Below are 22,341 nucleotides of genomic sequence, written 5' to 3' on the forward strand. Positions count from 1 at the left end.
CTATGAATCTAATATTTATTAAACATATTTCTATTTTCCACTGCATCTTACTATTTGTATATTCTTGCTTTTAGCATTGCACTCGATAATGGCATGAAAGCCGAAATCCACACAAAAAATATACTGAAATATACAGTCAAATGGTGGCATATTAAATTCAAAAAAACATAATGAGACAATATTGAATAGTTTAAGTGTTCTTCATGTCACCTGAACAGAATATTATCTTTAAAAATGGAAAGACTAACTACAAACCATGTAAAAGTAAATTGTTAAGCACTGTAGGATATTCTTGTTCTAAAGAAAAATTACAGACTATTGACTTAAAATTTGAATTCAGAAATTTATTAAGAGGTATTTGATTTCTTGTCAGGCCATTTATTCCAGCCAACAACTAACCGACTAACTTTTATACCAGATATCAAAACATTATCAATACCGCATGTATGGTAAACAGATGGAAATAAATTTATTCTAATTCCTTATAATTAATTAACAATAGCAAAGACTAAACACAAAACTATTATACTAATTTCAACATAATTATGAAGATTATAAAGTTAAATATAATATTTTAATAAAAACCCTAAAACAACTACAAAATTTAACTTTAAATTAAGGACTTAATAAGTACTCTTGAAGACAGTTGGTTTAAAGGCTACTACAATATTTTAAAACTAACTGATTATAGATTAATAACCCTAAACCTTACTTCCAAAACAATGAATCAGGTAATACGTATATCTAAAAAAGTAAAAACAAACGAATTATAAAAAAATTAAATATTTACTTAAGATATGAAATAGCTTAGGAAATGACTAACATTTCATTGCTATGAATATCTCTACAATAATTATGATTCATTAACTGTAAGTTGTTTATAAGTCAACCTAAATTGAGTTAAGTAAACAAATGCTAAAATTTTGATAAATCCTAGTACAAAATGTATAAGAAATTAAATGTAATTTAATAAATTTAAATTAATATTTCATAAAACAGTTACATTACAAGGAAATTATGATATAAATATCAACGCTACATAATATTCTAAGTCAATAAATCCCCAAGAAATGTACTTCCAGTAAATAATGAAATACAAAAAAATCTAATATAACATAATCAGAAATCAAGATATCGTGATTTGCACAGGAAAATTTGTAGTGTAAATGAAGTATTTTACTAAAAAGTTATATCTTGAACAACTTTGTAGATACACATTCCAGTACATCTACTATGTTACAAGTTATTATTTCATCTAGAATGAAGCTATGTTATCAAAAGTCGTTCATAGAATAATCAGTAATTAGAGCGACAGGCTATATGTACACTCCTCAGATACAATGTCATTTAAGTTAACTAAATTAAATTACTATCAAATCCATCTTCCCTAATAGTTTTTCACCATCAAACCCTGATCTGCACTTTGACTTGAAATATTTTATAATTATAGATAAAAAGAAATACAACTCTTAAAAAATTAGCTGATAACGGAGATATACAAGCAAATCAATGAAGTATAGTCAATCACAAGGCAGGTTTCTCTGAGTGGAATGAGATAATGCCAAATTCTTTGGGTTTAAGGACCTTAACTGTAAGTATTCTGGGAGGGTCTAATTAACATTAAAAATAATAGGGCATCAAATCCTAGATTTCACAGATTCATAAAAAATCTGTAAAAATTTTCAGCATTTCACCTGACAAATTTATAATTTAACACTTAAATTATGAGTAACGCATTTAACCAATAATATGCACTTGCATCAGTCATATAATTGTGGCTGCTGGTACTATTATACTGTATATTAATTACTTTACTAACTCCATGCTCACTTGATAATTAAATTAATTAAATCAAACTACTTTAAATTAACATGTAGGTAAACAAAACTTGCGTATAACACGAAGAAATATTGAATAAATAAGCAAGAATATAACTTTTGAGAAATTAAAAATACTCTCCTTAAGAAGATATAGTTTATTATCTTACAAAATTTCACGAAAATGTACAATCAAAATAATAAAAAAAATAGAGCACAAAGTCTATATGTTATCAACTTCTCTATTCTGTATAATCAGAGACAAATATGGAACTTGAATGCCAATAAATGTATTATATTATTGCATTTATTGTTTAAGCTTTCATTTCTATTAACAACAAAGAAAGACAAATTAATATGAATTGTGTATATAATAATATAATATAATATAAGAAAAACTTTAGTATAACATGCTGATAACATCCAATACTTTTATATCAGTACATACAATATACTTTGATTGATGTAATTTCATTCTTCCAATAAAAATAATTGATTAAATGAATAATTGTATTAATTATAGAATGGTATGTAATATAGCATCCATTTATATTGTAAGTATTTAATTACATTAATATAAATATTTTTGTACATTATTTTCTTCCTCTCTAATAAATACATTGCTACAACTTTCAATAAATATTTTAAAATAATCAATTAATATTCATAAAATAAAACTTGTAATATATGCAATTAAATGTAATACATTAGATCCAGTTCTTTATATTGAAATTTAACGAAAAGAAAAATGATGCTCCTAAACACAAAATACAATAAACCAATATAGCATTAAACTACCTTCTAACATGCATCATCCGCCATAATATAATATAAATATGTAACTAACTAAGCTAATGGTTTCATAATTCATTTACAGAGGTATCAATCCTCATCTTTTTAATGCTTATCAACTCTACAGAATCTCTGCTGGCACTAACATTAATGATAGGAATAATCCTGTCCATGTCATCAAACTTCTGATTTGGGATTTGAATAGAACTAGACATCAACTTACTCTCATTTATCCACACACTAACATGAAAAAAAACCATTATGTTTTTGATTAAAATGAAATATTCAGTAGTAGTGGAAAGAGAATACATTCCAGCTATTACAAGAAGATCAAGCTAAAGGTTAAAATTGGAGCAGCTCCATTCCCTTTCTGATTTCAAGAAACCACTGGAGCATCAAGCTGAATTAACCTCTTAATGTTAATAACATCATACATATTGCTCTTAAACAGTTCTTTCACCAGGTACTGAATTGAGTGTTTTTATTTGAATCATCAATTTCTTAAGAATTTTTATTGGAGCAATAGGAGGTCTGTATCAAACATCATTATGACGACTTCTAGCAAACACATCAATTAGATGTCTGCAATAATCAGATCGTTAATTATTAGAGAAAATATTTAGGATGTTTTTTTCATGATATGTTCAGTATAAAGATTAGTTACAGCGCTATTGTTTAAGCAAATAAATGTATTTTTTTATAAATCAAGTCTATTCAATAAGAAGTATAAAAACCGAAGTTATCTTCATAATATCTTTTTCAATTTTATCCCTTGGTGGATTATCACCTTTCCTTGTATTTGTACTAAAATGAGTTGTTTGTATAAACAGTTAAGGAAACCAACACATCAACTTTAACAACAGTTGTAGTAATATTAACAACTATCACAATTTACTGTTACCTGTGAAACAGATTCTCTGTTCTTATTACATCTTACACAGAAAATTCACAGTCAATGAGAATTAAGGCTCAAAAATCAAGATTTAAATTACCTATGACTGGTATAATTTCAATAATAGTGTTAATTTCTACATCAAATTTAATTTCATTTTACTATAGTGTTAAGTTATATAAATTAATAGCCTTTAAAGTTATAATTAACAGAATAACCTTTTAGGCCTTAGTAAATTCTTATGTATCTGGAACTGCAGTCTAGAATCATAATTGAATATGTGGCCTACATATGATAAGAGAGAAAATTCTCATAAGTAGATTTACAGTCTACCACCTATAACTTCAGTTGACTTACTCCAAAAATCATTATTGTCAACGAACCACAAGGACATCGCAACTTTATTATTCCTATTTGTAGCATGAGCCAGAATAGTAGGAACAACAATAAGAATACTTTTTTGTGCCAAATTAGAAAAACCTCGATCCTTAACTGGAGATGGCAAAATCTATAATGTAATCATTATAGCCTGTGCATAAGTAATAATCTTCGTAGTGATACCTTTTATCATTGGTGGGATTGGTAATTGACCTCTACCACTTATAATCAGGGCAACAGATATAGCATTTCCTTGGGTAAATAATATCAGTTTTTAATTATTAACCCAACAGGAACCATTCTTCTTACATCGTATGAGTTAGATAGTGATGCTGGTACAGGACGAAGAGTTTGCCTCCCATTAGCAGGAGGTATAGCTCATCATGTACTCTCAGTAGACCTAGCCATTTTCTCAATACACTTAGCAAGTGTTTCATCTATTCTAGGAGCAGTCAATTTCATTACAACAGCAATTAATATACAATCTCCCACACTGCCTCCTTCTTTGTTGTTGATGCCAGAAGTGATAGCCTAGGCAATGTGGACTACCTTTGGACATTCCATCAAACTTCTTCTTGCACCAAGGTCAGCCCTAACACGCTAAATTTTATTACTAATCTCATCATTTCATTTTAACTCTAACTTGGCATATTGCACCGCGTTCTTTCCTAGAGTGCTTGACATAAGTTCTCCAAGAAACCATCAGTTAACTCGAATCTTGTATCCATAGCACTGAACAGTTGAGAGTGGAATGAAATTACACTGGTAGCCTCCCTCACCCATTTACACAGTGATTCGAGCATAGCCTGTTTGACTTGCAGTTGTAACAGCCTGCTTGTCTATCCCATGAAAATTCTCATCACCTGTACTCCGCTTTGATTAGATGCTCTCCTAAATGCCCTTGTTCTCGATAAGCACTTAGTAGAATACTCCTCAATTTTTTTATAACTGTAGAGCCTGCGCATATAATCAACAGGAAAATTCATCATTGTGTGCCTAAAGGGCGTCTGATAATAAATTTTTAAGTGCATCTAATTCCATGATTGCTGCTCAAACTTTGCAGCTAAATCAATACTCAATTTTGAACTTTTCGCCTAATTCTGTAGTTAGAGCAGTGAGCACTTGTCTTTTGATGACTAGCATCTGCAAGCAGCAGCATCGAGGGCAATGTAGCCTTTCCCCTGTCTTCAGTTTGTTATGATACAGTGGTCTCGGTGGCAGTGTCTGCAGCATCACACTGCCAGAGTTAACATAGGGTGTTGCGGAGGCTATCTGCAGAAACTTGTGGAAGGAGATGAAAGAGAGAATGAGATGCAGGTAATACTGTACCTTGTCCATCGTCATGTATGTGTATAATTAAAGAAAAAGGTACAGTGGGAAAGCTAAAGAACAGTAATAGCCAATAAATGCGATTAACTTTGAATGTTCTGCTGAAAAAGGCACTAATGTAAGTTAGTCTTGTTACAATATTTTAACGAATCTACTTAAAGTTCTGAGTGACTTGAAAGGCTGACACCTTACTATAGGGCAAATAATGAAATAGAAAATACATTGACACACGAAGGAAACTCAACAAGTACACAATGAGTACCAACAGAGAGTGAGGATTGTTTAACCGATACGATTGAGACATGTTAGCCATGAGTTTCGAAATACGATCACAGAGACAGATGATGAACGATGTAGTTTACCACATTATGATGAGTGGAGTCATCATGTCAGATAGCACAGTTGCATGGTAGCAACTGAAATACTTGCTGCAAGGTTGCCCCCAAGCTAACAGAAGACAACGCTTATATATCAAAATGGCTTTAACTAATTGCACTACTAGTATCTGTGATGTGAAGATATATGTGATCTGCAAATGAAATGGGCTGGAGAGTGGTTATCCCTTATATTTCCAAAGTCAGGCACCACACTGCACTGTGTGGCCATGTTTAGTGAATAGGTTCCTCTATCATATATGATAGGAATTGTGGAGGCAGAATCATAGCTTCTGCCATGGCCCAGTGAGGCTACAAGGGACTCTTGATGCTCAATTTGGAACACCTGTCTGGATGCCAATTCTTCGATTGATGGAGGAATTAGTATGTCTCCACAATGCTGTGTCATTAACTTAAATTCATATTTGATGGTTCCACGATCCTACCGATTTTCACCATTGCATACTATCTAAAATAATAGAATGATGAACTGAAAATTACTTTGCATCCTTCAACCAGTGTTCCTCCAAGTATGCCTCCTCAAAGTCTCTGTATTATAATCGCTCTCTCCAAGAGTTCGGATTGGGGAAATAGCTGTCAAAAATATTTACACACTCAAAAAAAAGCTATGTTCCCTTCAGGATTATTGCAGTAAATAAAAACATTTACAAAAATTATAATCTATTTATATAGATGGTACCATGTACTATTTATGGTTTTTACTACATTCAGCTAAAATATTTACAAAACAGTTCTATTGAAACAAGGTAAATTTTTTTAAAAGACTCTGTACTTGGTTTATGAGGCTCACTAGAATTCGTAATACTTAATTCAGTAAAGACAGCCTGTTCCAAGAGCGTCCACTAAACATAGGTAAGGAAACTACTCTGACTCTACTATGAGTCACATAACGTAATGAAAATTAGCAGTGTCCAGGATACTTTTTGTTTCTCATAATCTTTTTCTACACCATGCCAGACATGTTCGCATTATCACTGGAATAGGGGTTAAAATTCTAATTTCCCTCTCTTTCTGGTAACTGTCAGTGTCGACACACACACACACACACACACACACACACACACACACAAGTAGTGGAGCAAATCAGCCATAGTTCCTGATCAGTGGCAAAGTCCCAGGAGTGGTGCAAGGGTGAGGGAGGCGGAGGGGAAAGAACTGCATTCAGCGTGAAAGGGCGGCCAGCCCACTGAACAGAGCTGTCTGGGGGACCATTGCCATCTGATCAGCCCACGCCATAGCAGCCAGAGTGCTGCAGCTGGTTCATGGTCGTGGGTAATGCAAAACTGCCTTGGTGCCTCAATGACCTGCATACTACTTGCCTGGCACCCTGAGAAGCGTCCCCTCACACCCAGCTGTTATCGCTTTGAACCTTTCAGATCTGTTCAGCTGCTTCAGTCACTGAAGGTCACTTGATTGTTTAGCATTTTCTGAAGGAGATGCTAGCATAACACAAACTAAGGTGGTTCAGTTGCGAAAAAAGTTCCCTCTGGTTCCAGGTTTTACATTTGCATAACTCTCAAGTTTAAAAAAATATCCACAATGAAAAGTCTAAAGCAAAGAAGTAGAAACAATGATGATATATCGCTTACTCCACAAGGGTTACTAGAAATTTAAAAAACCTTAAAAAACCTCGATGTCCCTTACAAATTGAGTTTTCCCACAGTGGAACCACCTCAATTCTGGAACGCCTAACCCAGTACCAATTCCCTTATGACTGACAATTCGTTAATACAAATAATAATTCTCTCTTTCAATTGTTACTTATCAGTAACATTAACTAAATTACTATACATTGCCTTTCCTTTTTGTTTCAATACGTGTTATACAGTTTGCTCGTCATTTCCCTTTTCAATATTTTTTCTTTATCTTAGATTGTTATACTTAAACGAGAATTTCCAGGCAGATGCTTTATTGATTACAGGGATACCTTTTCATTTTCTAATCATTGAATCCTTTTCTGCAATTCCCAAGGGTCGCTGGAGGAAACTCAGGGTCGAAACTGACACAGTTGTGGTGGTACCCCAAGTGTATATGTCTTAAGTCTGAAAAGTTGTGGTTCCCATTTACACTACCTTCTAAACCTAGTCAGACTGTATAATCCTCCACTGTGTCCCCTGGTAATCCCTTTATTTAAATTTCAGTCTCTTCCCATTTTACATTACCCTTTTTGGCTGTGCTCTCCTTTCTACATTCTGGATGTTCAAAACATCATCCTTCTTGTTCAAGGATCCTTCTGGAGAGTGATCAATGAAACTTTTCAAATACTAAGAGTCTTCTCGCCTTCCTGCATCCTTACTGACGAGTATATTTGTATTATTCGACAAATAATCTTATTTTTCTATAAAAGGTTGTCCTCAGTAAATGTTAAAATTTATTTCAGTATGAAGGTGTGTATCTACTGTTAGCTTGCTGTCTTGCAGCTAAACTAATCTACTCTGTTGGGAGAATTTCAGTATTGCAAATTAATGCTGAACCCAATCTGCCTTCGAAGTATTAGTGCAGATGGGGAGGGGCAGTGCGCTTCGTAGTGTACCAATTATTACAAATGTCATGTATGACAGTCACCTCCCAGAAGCCTCCTGCCCTATGGAAACAGCCCTCATCCTGTTACCACGCTCAGAACTCACTCAGCCTACATCACAACATGCACCCAGTACTTCTGGTTTCCTTCACTCACTACTGAATCAGGTCTCTCAACTGTTTCAGAAGCTTTTCGTTACAGGTTTCTCACTATCTTTTCCTCTCTGTTCGCATCTTAGCACTACCACTAACTGGACAGTTTTATATCACAGTATAAGTCTTAATCAGAGAACACAGTACTCTGTGAGTACATAAACATACAAAGTAGAACAGCTTCACTTTTATACCTATAAAATAACGGAAGTCAACTGCCCATGTAACTAGCACAATAATTACACAACGCAAATAACAGCTGAAATACTAATCTAAAGATATGGAGGTCTTGCCTGATGAACAGCTTAATGTTGCCAATATTTTTGGATCCCTTTTCTCAACACTATTGTGCAGGCTCACAACTAGATGTCGCCCACAACCTTCTCTACCAAATATGGGCTGTCGTATACCAAGTATAACTTAGCTATTTGTTCTCAATTAGGTCATGCTAGTGATGGTTCTAAGCACAACCAGATTTACTTCCTTAATCATTGGTAACTTGGTGGCACAGTCGTGCCACACATGTCTTAAAGCTTCCATTCATTTAATCCTTCTCAGAGTAACTGATCATTTTGTCTGTAAATCCTTTTCAGGCTAAGAGGGTAATTGGGCCACTGCTCTTACAGGCATGATTATTGGTCACTCTAGAATGAGTTTGGCCAGGGAATAACCCGTGGAGTCCTGTATTAAACTACTGAAATATCGTCGAACTGCAGAATGTACTTCATCCATTTTGAATGCTTCATTGAGCAGTGAATTCATGCCAACTTTTCGACTTCCTAGAAACAACATTCGATAGAACTTGTCACCACATGATATACACTCGTTTTTGACTGGGTCAGTTAGTTTTCCAAAGTCACCTCCATAGTGTAAGCTGTCGCCACTGGTGGCATACTGTCCCAAGCATTCTGAAGTGATACATGTCACCAGTTGTTTGCCTTTCGCTTCCCGCCCCAGGTGTTAATAAGTTGGATGGATGTTGTAACGCTGCAGCCTGTGGGTTTAAATGCATATATCAATCATGAAATGTGAAGACTAGGTTGAGTGACATACAGCTGGAGAGTGAGATGGCTATGACCGATCCACAGCTAGCTGTACAACCACTTCCAGGAAATCCTGCATCATTAAACACACTGCATGGCTAAGCATCAGCAGATGGCATGCAAATGTGGTGAGTTTCTGTGTCTACAGCCAAATTATATATCCACTAAAGAACACAAAAAAACTACAGAAAGTAAATAAAAAATCCAACAGTCTCCACCAGTCACATGTAACATAGATATTAGATATGTTATCAAAGTTTAGATATGTTGTTTGTGGGTCAATCTATATGAAATCAACAAACCAAAGTATCAATTTCAACCCCACCATTTTAGATTTTTATCAAACCTTGACACAAATATAGGGTATTATGACAGATTGCCGTGTGCAATATGTTACTTGAATATTTCAATTTTCTCTTGAGTTAATGATGTCATAAAATCTGGAAGATCGATAAAATTGTCAATGCATGCTATTAGGTATTTTGCCATAACTCATGACCTATTTAACCTAAAAATGTAGTTCTTTTTGAAACTCGTAAATTAAACTTTTTTCTTCATAAAACTGTAATGAAAATCAACCATTAATTCATTTATTAACCATGCAGTGTATTCTTTGAATTAACATTATACAAAATCCTACAAAATTAAATTTCAACAAAAAACGTTGTAATTGCTCTTACAAGATGAGTTACACTCCAAGTTTGAAGTTGGAACTTTCTATACTTTACAAGAAACTAAATATTATGCAGTGTGTCCTGCTTCAATGAATGTTTAACTCACTGTGCTAAAGTTAACATACTTTTGCAACCAGATAATCACATCCATGATTTATGTGAATGTTTCGACAAAATTCTTACCTCTTGTTGAACAAATATGAGCAGATTTATTACTTTATCAGTCTCCATAGTTGTAATATTATTTGTCCTTCCTGTTGTGGTATGTAAATCAACTTTGCTGATAATGTATTTCTTATTAAGCAGATTACTATTTGGTTTCATGGGGTAGGCATATGCTGAAGCAGGTCCATTAGGATGAAGAAAAATTACTTTCACTTTGTCAGTATCCTCTTCAACGCTTAAAAGACATGCAGTCCACCACTTATTATCGTAAGTACAAACAACAAATCTTGATATATCTTTAAAATTGATTTCTTCTTGCAATGCTGTCAAGTTTTCGACATTGAATTCATCAGAATTAGAGTAGATCTTCGTTATTAATTGCTGTGAAGTAACTGGTATGAGGGTATGCAGTTTCTGAATTCCTTCCAGTGACTTCACATTTTTGAAGTCTTCTAGCAGACTAAGTTCTTCATCCCAATGCTGTTGGTCTGTTAAGTATTTAGATGTACAGCTTTTTATGTTCTCTATACGCCAGGTATAAAGCAGAAAAGGAGTCGTACTTTGATTATTGTTAGGTCGCTAAAGACTGGCATGTGCAGTCAATAGCTTCACTATTCCTGCTACACAATCTCATGGACCCTTCCCATGAAATGTTGCTTAAAAATGCCATTCAGCAGTGACTCCAGGGTCCACCTCATGGTTGCAAAGATTAATGAAGTTCTTTTTATTCTTATATTATGCAGCACATCCAACAGTAAAATAATAAATTTGTTTTAAATTTTTTTAACTTCCTAGACGGAAACGGCTGAAGATGTAATTTGAAAAGAGGTATAGGAGTGCTGTTATATGTTAAATATTCTGAAATTATTACACAGCTCATGTGGTAAAAAGTAATACTTATATCTTTGTAATACATCACAAAACGATGTACTGTTCCTTCAGAATTATTCCAGTGGTATGATTGGATTTCATTTTGCAGAACAAATGAATAATTTACTGCAAAATCACACAATAGAATGAACTCATTTTAGTGGGGTTTTGATTTCAGTACAGTCTCGAAATATTCCTGTTGTTCTGCAGTGAATGAATGGTGTAACAGAGCATTTAGTTTTTCAGTTAAAATATGAAGAAATTCTTCTGCTGAATGTGGTATTGTTTCTAAGTTTGAGTTGTCTGTACGTATCCACTGTCTATAACTTATGTCATCAACCAAATTCAATTCAGACAATTCGTAAATACTGTTTTTATGTTTTTCTTCACTAGGACATTCTTCAAACTTACTAAAATATCACTTTGGTAGAGTAGAGTTATATATTAACTGTGACAGGCAGTCCTTATTCAAGTTTAATTCAGTTTCAGAATCTGAAGTAAGTTCTTGTAAATTAGCACCTATTACCATCAATTTTACATTCTGATGTTGGATACATACACACACAGAATGTGTACGTGATGCACCAGCTAGAACTACATGCTTTGGTCTTAACACGCAAAACGTGGTCAATTCTATCTTAGTTTCTGGATGCTGCTGTTAAAATACACATATACTTCATTTAAATTGCATAAAAGTAACCGATTTTGTTTCTGCACGCTCCTGCCATCTTCTTTTACAGAGACAAAATTGTTCTTTCCAGGCAAGCATCTGCTTAAGTCATCACTAGTATAAAGTGTCTCGGCCACTTTTTCAATATCTAAACTCAATGTTCTCCCATGTTTCGGATTCAGATTAGACGATAGACGTTTTTTTACTAGACATTTTGACTTTCTAGTCATATAGTTAGAAACTTCAAATTCTTCGGTTTTTCTAATACTGCAACACTTGGGTAGCATTGTAAGTATTTGAATTTGCTCATTCCTCTCTGTAGTAGATTTAAATTTATTTTTAAGTTATGAAATTATTTCAGAGTCATATTATGTTTTAACTTCTTCACATTCATTACAGAGAATTTTAAAAATGTTATTTTCCAAGACCTTCATCAACTTCTTTGCTTTTTTCTTAGGATACTGTTTCTCTTGCAATCGCTTCTTCTTAGTAGGGGATTCCCCCACAGCCTGTAAGCTACTATTGTGCAATTCTATAGTAATTTCAGAAGTTGCAGTATCAACAATGTCATCAGAATCCTTTACCACTATATTTCGGTTCCCACTTGTTCCAATCATCAATTTCCCTTTTTCTCAATTTATAAAGCTTCAGTCTGCATTTATTACAGACTTTACAGTTTAAGTTCCCATCAGTCACCAAATTCATCATCCATTCGTGAATAGGTCTTACATTTTTCAGATCATGACTGTGTGCCTCTTCTTTGAATGGTTTACAACAGAACGGCAGCTCACATGCACTCATTGTAACAGCAAAAATATTGCACTTTGCTGAGCAGTGTTGATACAAACATCACCTCCATATTACATTCAATTATGCTGCCACCTGTGGAAAAAGTTAAAAATAAGTTTTGATTTCATACACTGCCTATCTTTCAACACAGTGTCTGTATTTTTTAGGGCAATGAACATATCATTGGACAAAATTAATAATGACTTGAAAGCTCTTTTCAGTTACAGCTTGAAACTTTCAGGTTGTATTAAAAATATGTGGACTAATATTACATTAACTAAACAAATTTTCAAATTTGTGGGATTTTCACTAAAAGCTACTCAAAATTTTGAAAACAAAATTTTTGGACAAATAATTTCTTTGTCAAATTTTAAACAAGCCTACAATTAAAACCTTTCATTTTCTCTATAAGATAGGCAAAAAATCACATCTGTATATTAAGTAGAGCTAGATTTATATCACAATATATGAATGACAGTAATGCGAATTTTGGCTAGTTTATAATATCTCAATCAACGACAGGTCTTATAGCAATTAATACAGACATCTGAAACTTTGCAGACTTTCATATCTAACTGCAAACAAGCTGTACCTAAAATATTATTGAAATGAAACAAGGTGAGGTTGTGAGATTTGTTAATTGGACATGGATTGCCCCTTATAATAAAATTACTTACGACTACATGCTTTTCACTAAACAAAAAAATATCATAATACATTGACAGAAAAAATCGCAACACAGAAAACTAATTAATGTAGAGTATCCAAATTTCTGGAATACATTTGTCTAAGTGAATATTTAAGTGATTAACGTCGCAAGATCACAGGTTAATGTAAGCGCGAGATAAGCCACTGCAAATGTGCAATGCATGTACATTAATAACCAGTGCAACCGCCAGAATGTTGAATGCAAGCATAGAAACGAGCATGCATTGTGTTGCACAGGCGCCAGATGTCAGTTTGTGGGACGGAGTTCCTTGCCAGTTGCACTTGGTTGCTCAATAATGCTCGTTCTCGATCATGCTGCAGTTTTCGTCTAATGATGTTCCGTCTGTGTCGACTGGAGACAGTTCTGGTGACCAAACAGACCAAAGCAACATGTCGACACTCTGTAGAGCATGTTGGGTTACTACTGAGGTATGTGCCCGAGTGTCACCATGTTGCAAAACGCATCCTGGAATACTGACCACGATTGGCAGCACAACAGGCCGAATCACCAAACTGAGGTACAAATTTGCAGTCAGGGTGTATTAGATAACAACGAGAGTGCTCCTGCCATCATACGAAATCGCACCCCAAATCGTAACACCAGGTGTAGATGCAGTGTGTCTAGCATGCAGACAGCTTTTTTGCAGGCCCTCAATGAGCCTCTTTCTAACAAACATAAAGCTATCACTGGCACCGAGGAAAAACCAGCATTCATCATAAAACACAACAGACCTCCATCCTGCCTCCAATGAGTTCTCACTTGACACCACAGAAATCGCAAATGGCGGTGATTTCGGGTCAGTGGAATGCACGCTACAGGGCATCCGACTCGGAGCTACCCTTGAAGTATCTTATCTGTAAGAACTCGTTGTGTCACTGTGGTGCCAGCTACTGCTCAAATTACTGCTGAAGATGCAGTATGATGTTCCAGAGCCATACACTGAAAACCATGGCCTTTTCTTTCGGTAGTGCCACATGGCCAACCAGAGTCCAGTCTACTTGCGGTCGTACATTCCAGTGAACACCAATTCTCATGACCGTTACAGCACGCAATTAAAACAAACCTGATCCGCATCCTCTTGGTTGCGCTACTAGCGCTACTGTTATGCGACTAGCGTGAAATTGTTGCGATTTTTTCCCATCAGTGTATAAAGGTTGTGTCAAGGAAAAGAGCCCACCACAATTACACTCAAATCTTAGCCTCTGCATAAATACTGTAGTTATACAATTATCTGTATTATTTATATGTATTAATAAGGCAGTCTAGTAAAATATTGTTGTGCAATCGTCATTTGTTTGCAGCAGTACCTGTAATCTATGAGCATAAAAAATTAAACTGTGAATTTCGTTAGTTTCTTGCAGTTCCGATTCATAGTGTGAAAAGTAGTATATAAAAGGGAGTTTAAGTCGGATGTAGAATTAATCTATTAATTCATATAATAATGAAATGCAATAGGAGTATCGAGATCTGATTCATGTGTTTTATGTAAAATACGTTTAAAAATTGTAAATAATTTCAGTTGGTGGTATAGGAGTTAAACACTGATGTGGCTCAAGTAGTGATCACATGATCAAGTTGTGGAAGTGGAAAGCAGTTCATGTTTGCCATCTTTTGTCGATGTTTGTTGTGAGGGAAAGAAGTGTGCAGCCTATGAGCCGCTAGTCTTAGGGTGTGATAAAGTAGTCGTCGGTCTGGACTTATTCAGTTTTGATGTAACAGTTTCCAGTTGTGGAGATGCATTTATTCGTTGTGTTAACTTGAAAAAATATTGTTAGTCTTTATTATTGGACTGTATGAACCCGGTAACTACGACGAATTAATCGACATTAGAATACCTTTGCAAAAGTCAGACGTCTGTGTGTAGGAATTGTTTGCATGCACTGCTTTACGAAAATATTTATTAAGTGTGAATAATAGCTTCTGTACAGCCATCACTTGAGGGAATGTGTTTTGTTTGAAATAAAACTGAACTTGAACTTGAATCAGAGCTAGGATAAAGCTCTGTACAAACAGACCATTCTTAGATTACTTAATGTTTTTGTAGACAAATGTGTTTTAAATTATTCATTGACTGTTCATAGGCTGATATTTTATACTGTATATTGAATTAGTACAGGACTCAAAGCAATGATGTACAACTAAACCCCTGTTTAGACGAGCCTTCTAACAGGTTCTGCACTTGACCATTTGTAACATTGCAATTGGGGCCTCATTGGGGACTGAAGTGTTATTTTCATTCTGTTTCGTGATATATTTCGGCATTTGGTGTCCCAGTAAATGTTTGGGCTTATTAACAGTCAGTGTGGGGGCTGTGAGCTATAGGCAATGCGGTAGCAGCAGTAGCTGCAGTTTCATCATTATGATTATGTGTACGCCACTTTCATGCCACTATTGTTGCGATGCAGTTTATGCTTCAAGTCTGGACCACAACGTGTTCCTGTGAGTTTTCAGAACAGCTGTGTGATGTGTTCATGGCACCACCAGTCCACACATGAGTCATAGTTGGCCTGTTCTGCCCACACTGTTGCCTGCCGGTGTCGCTGTTCCATGGCACTCACTTATCACACCGTTGTCCAAGTGTTGCTGTTTCACTGGTGTGCTGTCGGCTTCACAATCCACAGTCAAGTCACGCTGCAGTATTCCAACTGCATCCATCTCGCTGCGTGTGCTGTATCGTCTCCACGCCACAGCATCGTAAAGTGCCTCCATCTAGCCACAAGCATCGCGTTGTCGCCATACCGAGTCCATACCGTCGCCACAGCTTCTCCTCACCACAGACGACGATTCCTGTCGCCTGGTGCAAGCTGACGCCACCTCATCAACTTGTGTGTCAATAAGAGGCCGCGCAGGGTAGCCGCGTGGTGTGGGGCGCCTTGTCACTGTGCGCATGGCTCCCTCCGTCAGACGTTCGACTCCAACCTTGGGCATGGGTGTGTGTGTTGTCCTTAGCGTAAGTTAGATTAAGTAGTGCATAAGCTTAGGGACTGATGACATCAGCAATTTGGTCCCACAAGTAGTAGTACGAGGTGCATTTAAGTTCTAAGGCCTCCGATTTGTTTTCTCCATACTGGAAAGAGATAGAAACATGTGCATTGTTTTAAAATGAGACCGCGTTCATTGTCAATACATCCCAGACATGGCAGCACTGTACGGCAGATGGAATTTTACCGCCAGCGGCGAGAATGAGAACTGTTTTAAATACTTAAAATGGCGACGTTTTCCTTACTTGAACAGCGTGCAATCATTCGTTTTCTGAATTTGCGTGGTGTGAAACTAATTGAAATTCATCGACAGTTGAAGGAGACATGTGGTGATGGAGTTATGGATGTGTCGAAAGTGCGTTCGTGGGTGCAACAGTTTAATGAACGCAGAACATCATGTGACAACAAACCGAAACAACCTTGGGCTCGCACAAGCCGGTCTGACGGCATGATCGAGAAAGTGGAGAGAATTGTTTTGGGGGATCGCCGAATGACTGTTGAACAGATCGCCTCCAGAGTTGGCATTTCTGTGGGTTCTGTGCACACAATCGTGCATGACGACCTGAAAATGCGAAAAGTGTCATCCAGGTGGGTGCCACGAATGCTCATGGATGACCACATGGCTGCCCATGTGGCATGTTGCCAAGCAATGTTGACGTGCAACGACAGCATGAATGGGACTTTCTTTTCATCGGTTGTGACAATGGATGAGACGTGGATGCCATTTTTCAATCCAGAAACAAAGCGCCAGTCAGCTCAATGGAAGCACACAGATTCACCGCCACCAAAAACATTTCGGGTAACCGCCAGTGCTGAAAAAATGATTGTGTCCATGTTTTGGGACAGCGAGGGCGTAATCTTTACCTATTGCTTTCAAAGGGCACTACGGTAATAGGTGCATCCTACGAAAATGTTTTGGAGAACAAATTCCTTCCCGCACTGCAACAAAAACGTCCGGGAAGGGCTGCGCGTGTGCTGTTTCACCAAGACAACGCACCCGCACATCGAGCTAACGTTATGCAACAGTTTCTTCGTGATATCAACTTTGAAGTGATTCCTCATGCTCCCTACTCACCTCACCTGACCTGGCTCCTAGTGACTTTTGGCTTTTTCCAACAATGAAAGACACTCTCCGTGGCCACACATTCACCAGCCATGCTGCTATTGCCTCAGCGATTTTCCAGTGGTCAAAACAGACTCCTAAAGAAGCTTTCGCCGCTGCCATGGAATCATGGCGTCAGCGTTGTGAAAAATGTGTACGTCTGCAGGGCGATTACGTCGAGATGTAACGCCAGTTTCATCGATTTCGGGTGAGTAGTTAATTAGAAAAAAAATCGGAGACCTTAGAACTTGAATGCACCTCATAGTAGCACTCCATCTTTAGGCCACAAGTGACCCATCGGAACCATCCATCAACTGAGGATGCGGATATGGAGGGGCCGCTGCTGTTCGGTTGAGTAGGTCCTCAATTGGTATCACAAGGCTGAGTGCACCCTGAAAAATGGCAACAGCCATGGCAGCCCGGATGGTCACCCATCCAAATGCCGACCACGCCCGACAGCGCTCAAATTCGGTCATCTGACGGGAACCGGTGTATCCACTGCGGCAAGGCCGTTGCCCGGACCCACAAGACCTTACCACATGTTTCCAATAAGAATGAAATGATGATGAAGACAGCACAACACCCAGTCTCCGAGTGGGAGAAATATGACCCCACCAGGTATCAGACCTGGTCCCCATACACAGCATTTGTGGCGGCTGACAGTCGGCAGGCTAAAGAAGTAGGAGATGGATTGATTGGAAAACTGGAGCTGTGTGAAGTGATTTTGTGGGGCAGGTTCAGGCACAAGAACGAAAATCTAGGTTATATGGAAGGCAAACAGATGCAGAGTTCAAGTCAATCCAAATAGACATACATGAATGCAACAAGGGTATTAGAAATAGTAGTACGAAAATAGAAGGGAAAGTAAGTATTTTAAAAGAAAGTATAAGTATTGTAGCTGCTGGACAAGGAAGTGTAATGTTAGGGTTACTTATGGGACAAGGATTTCATGCTAAATCTTTGAATGGAGAGCATAAATATCATGCAGTGGATTTCCTGACTTCTTTCAAAGACAGTTTTGTTTGTACCTGGCATTGCTAAGAGTGGTAAAGTAAAACTTGTAAAAAGGCAGTTAGGAGGAGCAGCTCAAACCTGGGCTGATCAACACGCTGAGTGATTTATAGATTTCAAGACAATTGGAACAAAGTTTTTGAGTAAGTATTGAAGACAAGCTAAGCAGCTGAGTCTACAAAATGGTTTTTTACATAGGCCATAATACATTTGTTGGAAGGACTGTATGAGAGAATTCTGTGTAAAGGAACTAAACTAATTGATTCATTTGGATCAGCCTCCAGATGTGCTAAATGAAATTTCAGCTTTGAGGAAAAGGCTGCCTAATTATTTAGAATGGGAGCTAATTCGTAGTCCAACTGGTTCTATGGAAGAATTTCGTAACTGTATTGAAAATATAGACAGGGCTCTCTGTTACAGGCAAATATATGTTGAACACAATGATAGAAATCAGAATAAGGTAAGTTATAACAACTTTAAGGAAAGCAATGATAATAGATGGAGGGATGAGACAAATGGACCTAGTGATCAAGTTAGGGGTTAGAGGAATAGACAGCCTGCAGAGAATAAAAATTTTGGAAGAAGAAGGGATAATTTTTGACAAAGAATGGATAATGGGGAACAGGGGGCAAAGCAGCAGGGACCACCAAATGCTAATTTACAGAACAGACAGTTAGAAAACTAAATGAGGCCTCACTCAATCTCCACAGGGAGGCTGGTGACAATACAATGAAAAACACCAAGCGGAGATGCAATACAACGAAAAATGGGTATCACAGGCATGGCTAAGAAATGTGCACATGTCACAGGGATGCTATTATACGAAGTGACACATTTTGTGGGGAGGGGGAGAGGAGACACAAGAAATATACAGGAATTGGAATAAAAGAGAAGAATATAATCTTTAATACAACCAAATCTAAAGATCAATCCAGTTTCCGTATTGCAGAATTGTTCGACAGAAATGAAGGGACTCAGCCAATAAATGCTGAAGGCAATGTAGGTTTATGCTGAGAAAAGATTATTTAAATGTTGGAAGCATATCTAGTAGTCTTGTCAGGAGAAAAGGTATTAGCTGATGTGATTCCAAATGACAAAATTATAAATAGCAGTGAAGGCGACTGGGGGAAGAGATATAAGTGCAATATTTAGTAATGAGGAAATTTGTGCGAGTAATGAGAGTGACCATATTCCAAGTGGAATGTCTGTAACAGTGATATTATAAATGATGAAATATTGGTTGATTGCAGGAATGTGCCAATGAATGTTCATGAAATTCTAAGGAAGGTAGTGCTATTGATTGCTGCTCTGATAATGAAATTGAAAGTCATATTTCTGGAATGCTAAACATTTAGTACTGTATGGGGATGTTAACTGTAACAGATTGGGAAGAGAGGAGACTGAGTATAATGTTAATGATTGGATATCTTATGCTAAGATTCATAAAGCTTTGATACCAGAGAAGTGAGATAAATTGACGATCAAAGTAGCCAGAAAATTGAAAGAATTAGAAGGAGAACCATATATTGTGGATGCATTTAATGAATTATTTGGACGAGATACAGAAAGAAAATATGGGAGGAAATGTATATGTATATGTATATGTATATGTATATGTATATGTATATGTATATGTATATGTATATGTATATGTATATGTATATGTATATGTATATGTATATATGTATATGTATATGTATATGTACATAATGGAGAAAGAGAGTAGAAAGGAGATAGAACATGACCTATTGGAGAAAACTAGACTAAACTGGAAAACAGTTAAAAAGGTTCAGCGAGTTATAGGTATTAAGATGGGAGAAATTGAAGGTATTATTAGATTCAGGTTCAAGTATTTCAGTTGTAGTGAATCTCACCAGCAATAGATTAGAAGCAAAGAACTCATGGAACTGCCTGTAACTGGTGTAAAGATTAGAACAGGAACAGGAGCTTGTAGCAAGCCCATCAATAAGGAAATCTTCCTGGAAATTAGGCTCAGTCGTCATTATTTGAACATAAATTGTTTTTTAATCGCCAATCTGGCAATGACTGTTATATTAGGCATGGACTCTTTGTGCAAGTATGATTTTAGCATCGTAATAAGGGATAGAGTAGAATTGGATGCTGTAGGGTACAGAAAAAAATCAGTTTCGAAGAGGAATAAAAGGGAGAAGAAGCAATGGCTCACTTACAGAAAGAAGAGGATGCCGGCTTTCAAATAAAAATGAGGGCCCTCAACTACGCACTCTGAGACTCAAAGTTGAAATATTAAAAGTTTTGGCTGGTTTCGATGTATAGGGGGTGGGATACATAGTTGCCGCATTACATGCCAAATACTGCTGAGTCTATGGTATACAATAGGAATACACACATGAATTGAATGATCAAAGGTTCCCATCACTCGGCAATTGCGAATTTTGAATGTAACATAGAAATTTATAAACGAAAGATTGCAATTAAATAAAATCTGCAGGTCCTATTTTAACGACTTTAAATGACGAGTATGATAGCAGAAGTACTTTTAAGAACGCCGTTTATTTCTGGAAAACATTTATTGGTGTCCATGGTCCAGCAGTTAAATAAAATAAAAGATGAGTAACAGGGAGACAATAGATTCCTATTTCACGTAATTAGTTATGAACAACAACATAGCTCGTGAAATATTCACTTCTAAATGCATACTACGTCTTCACTGCAGAAGCCACGGAAATCTCACAAGTGTACAAGTCGGCACTACGAAATATTTCTATCTCCCACGACCATGCGCAAACATCTCAACACTCTCCAAGTATTTCATGCGACCCTCCATCACGCTTTGCTGTCCAGAACTCCCCCGTGTCCTCTGCCACCCGATGCTCCTCCCCCACTTCCATACAGTCTCTCCATTGACTTCGGTGGTCACCTATCGTAATAACGAGCGCTGTGATTGGCTAGAGCACTCCCGCCATGTCTCCAAGTCAACGCACCCTCACAAACATATTGAAACACTTACGAAATACTGGATTTACATTTAAATAACTTGAAATTAAATAAATATTCCTATGGCTGGACCATAAACACGCTGTAACACACATTATTAAATACATAAACTAATCCAATAAACATATATCAAAGGAATAGAAACCAAAGTAGGCCAGTAGCCTAATGTCTCTGTGCTTTCTAAAACACAGTACGTATTTGACAAATTTCTTCAAGAATAGTATATATCGCATATAAACAAAGACATAAACGAATAAATATACTTATAAGCATGCTGCTACCGTTTTTTCGTGTAACTGTGGAGTACTTATGGTCTGCTGCGATAAATAGTAATAGACCGCTTTGACCTCAAATAACTCATGTACTATTCAAGTTACATGCCTGTAATTCATACCAATTTAGGTTTACACTAATAACTTTCTACAGACATGTCGATCGACAAAGTTGGATGAACCGTTTAGATTTTGGAAATTCGTTGCTGGGTGTTACCTGTATAATTTACAGTCACATACTAAACTTTAAACTAATAAAGATATAGAAAGTCTGATTACACCATCTGAATTGTCGTGTAAATAATGGTAATGTGCATGTTTCTTTTTGAGGTATCATGATTCCTATTAATTTCTACCTGAACTGTGAAATGTCTGCCATTATGGTTTCACAAAGTCCGCCATCTTTGGCACTCCCAGCATATAAATCTCCTTCATTGACACAAAGCACCTTCCTCGACACAGAGTCAACATGGAATTCCCAGCCACACAGTCGGCTTGGACCAGGCACTGGGGCTACCCCACTTGCTCCGGCTACTACATCTACATCTACATTTATACTCCGCAAGCCACCCAACGGTGTGTGGCGGAGGGCACTTTACGTGCCACTGTCATTATCTCCCTTTCCTGTTCCAGTCGCGTATGGTTCGCGGGAAGAACGACTGTCTGAAAGCCTCTGTGCGCGCTCTAATCTCTCTAATTTTACATTCGTGATCTCCTCGGGAGGTATAAGTAGGGGGAAGCAATATATTCGATACCTCATCCAGAAACGCACCCTCTCGAAACCTGGCGAGCAAGCTACACCG

This window comes from Schistocerca cancellata, chromosome 4 (assembly GCF_023864275.1).
Source record: "Schistocerca cancellata isolate TAMUIC-IGC-003103 chromosome 4, iqSchCanc2.1, whole genome shotgun sequence".
In the NCBI taxonomy this organism is placed as follows: domain Eukaryota; kingdom Metazoa; phylum Arthropoda; class Insecta; order Orthoptera; family Acrididae; genus Schistocerca; species Schistocerca cancellata.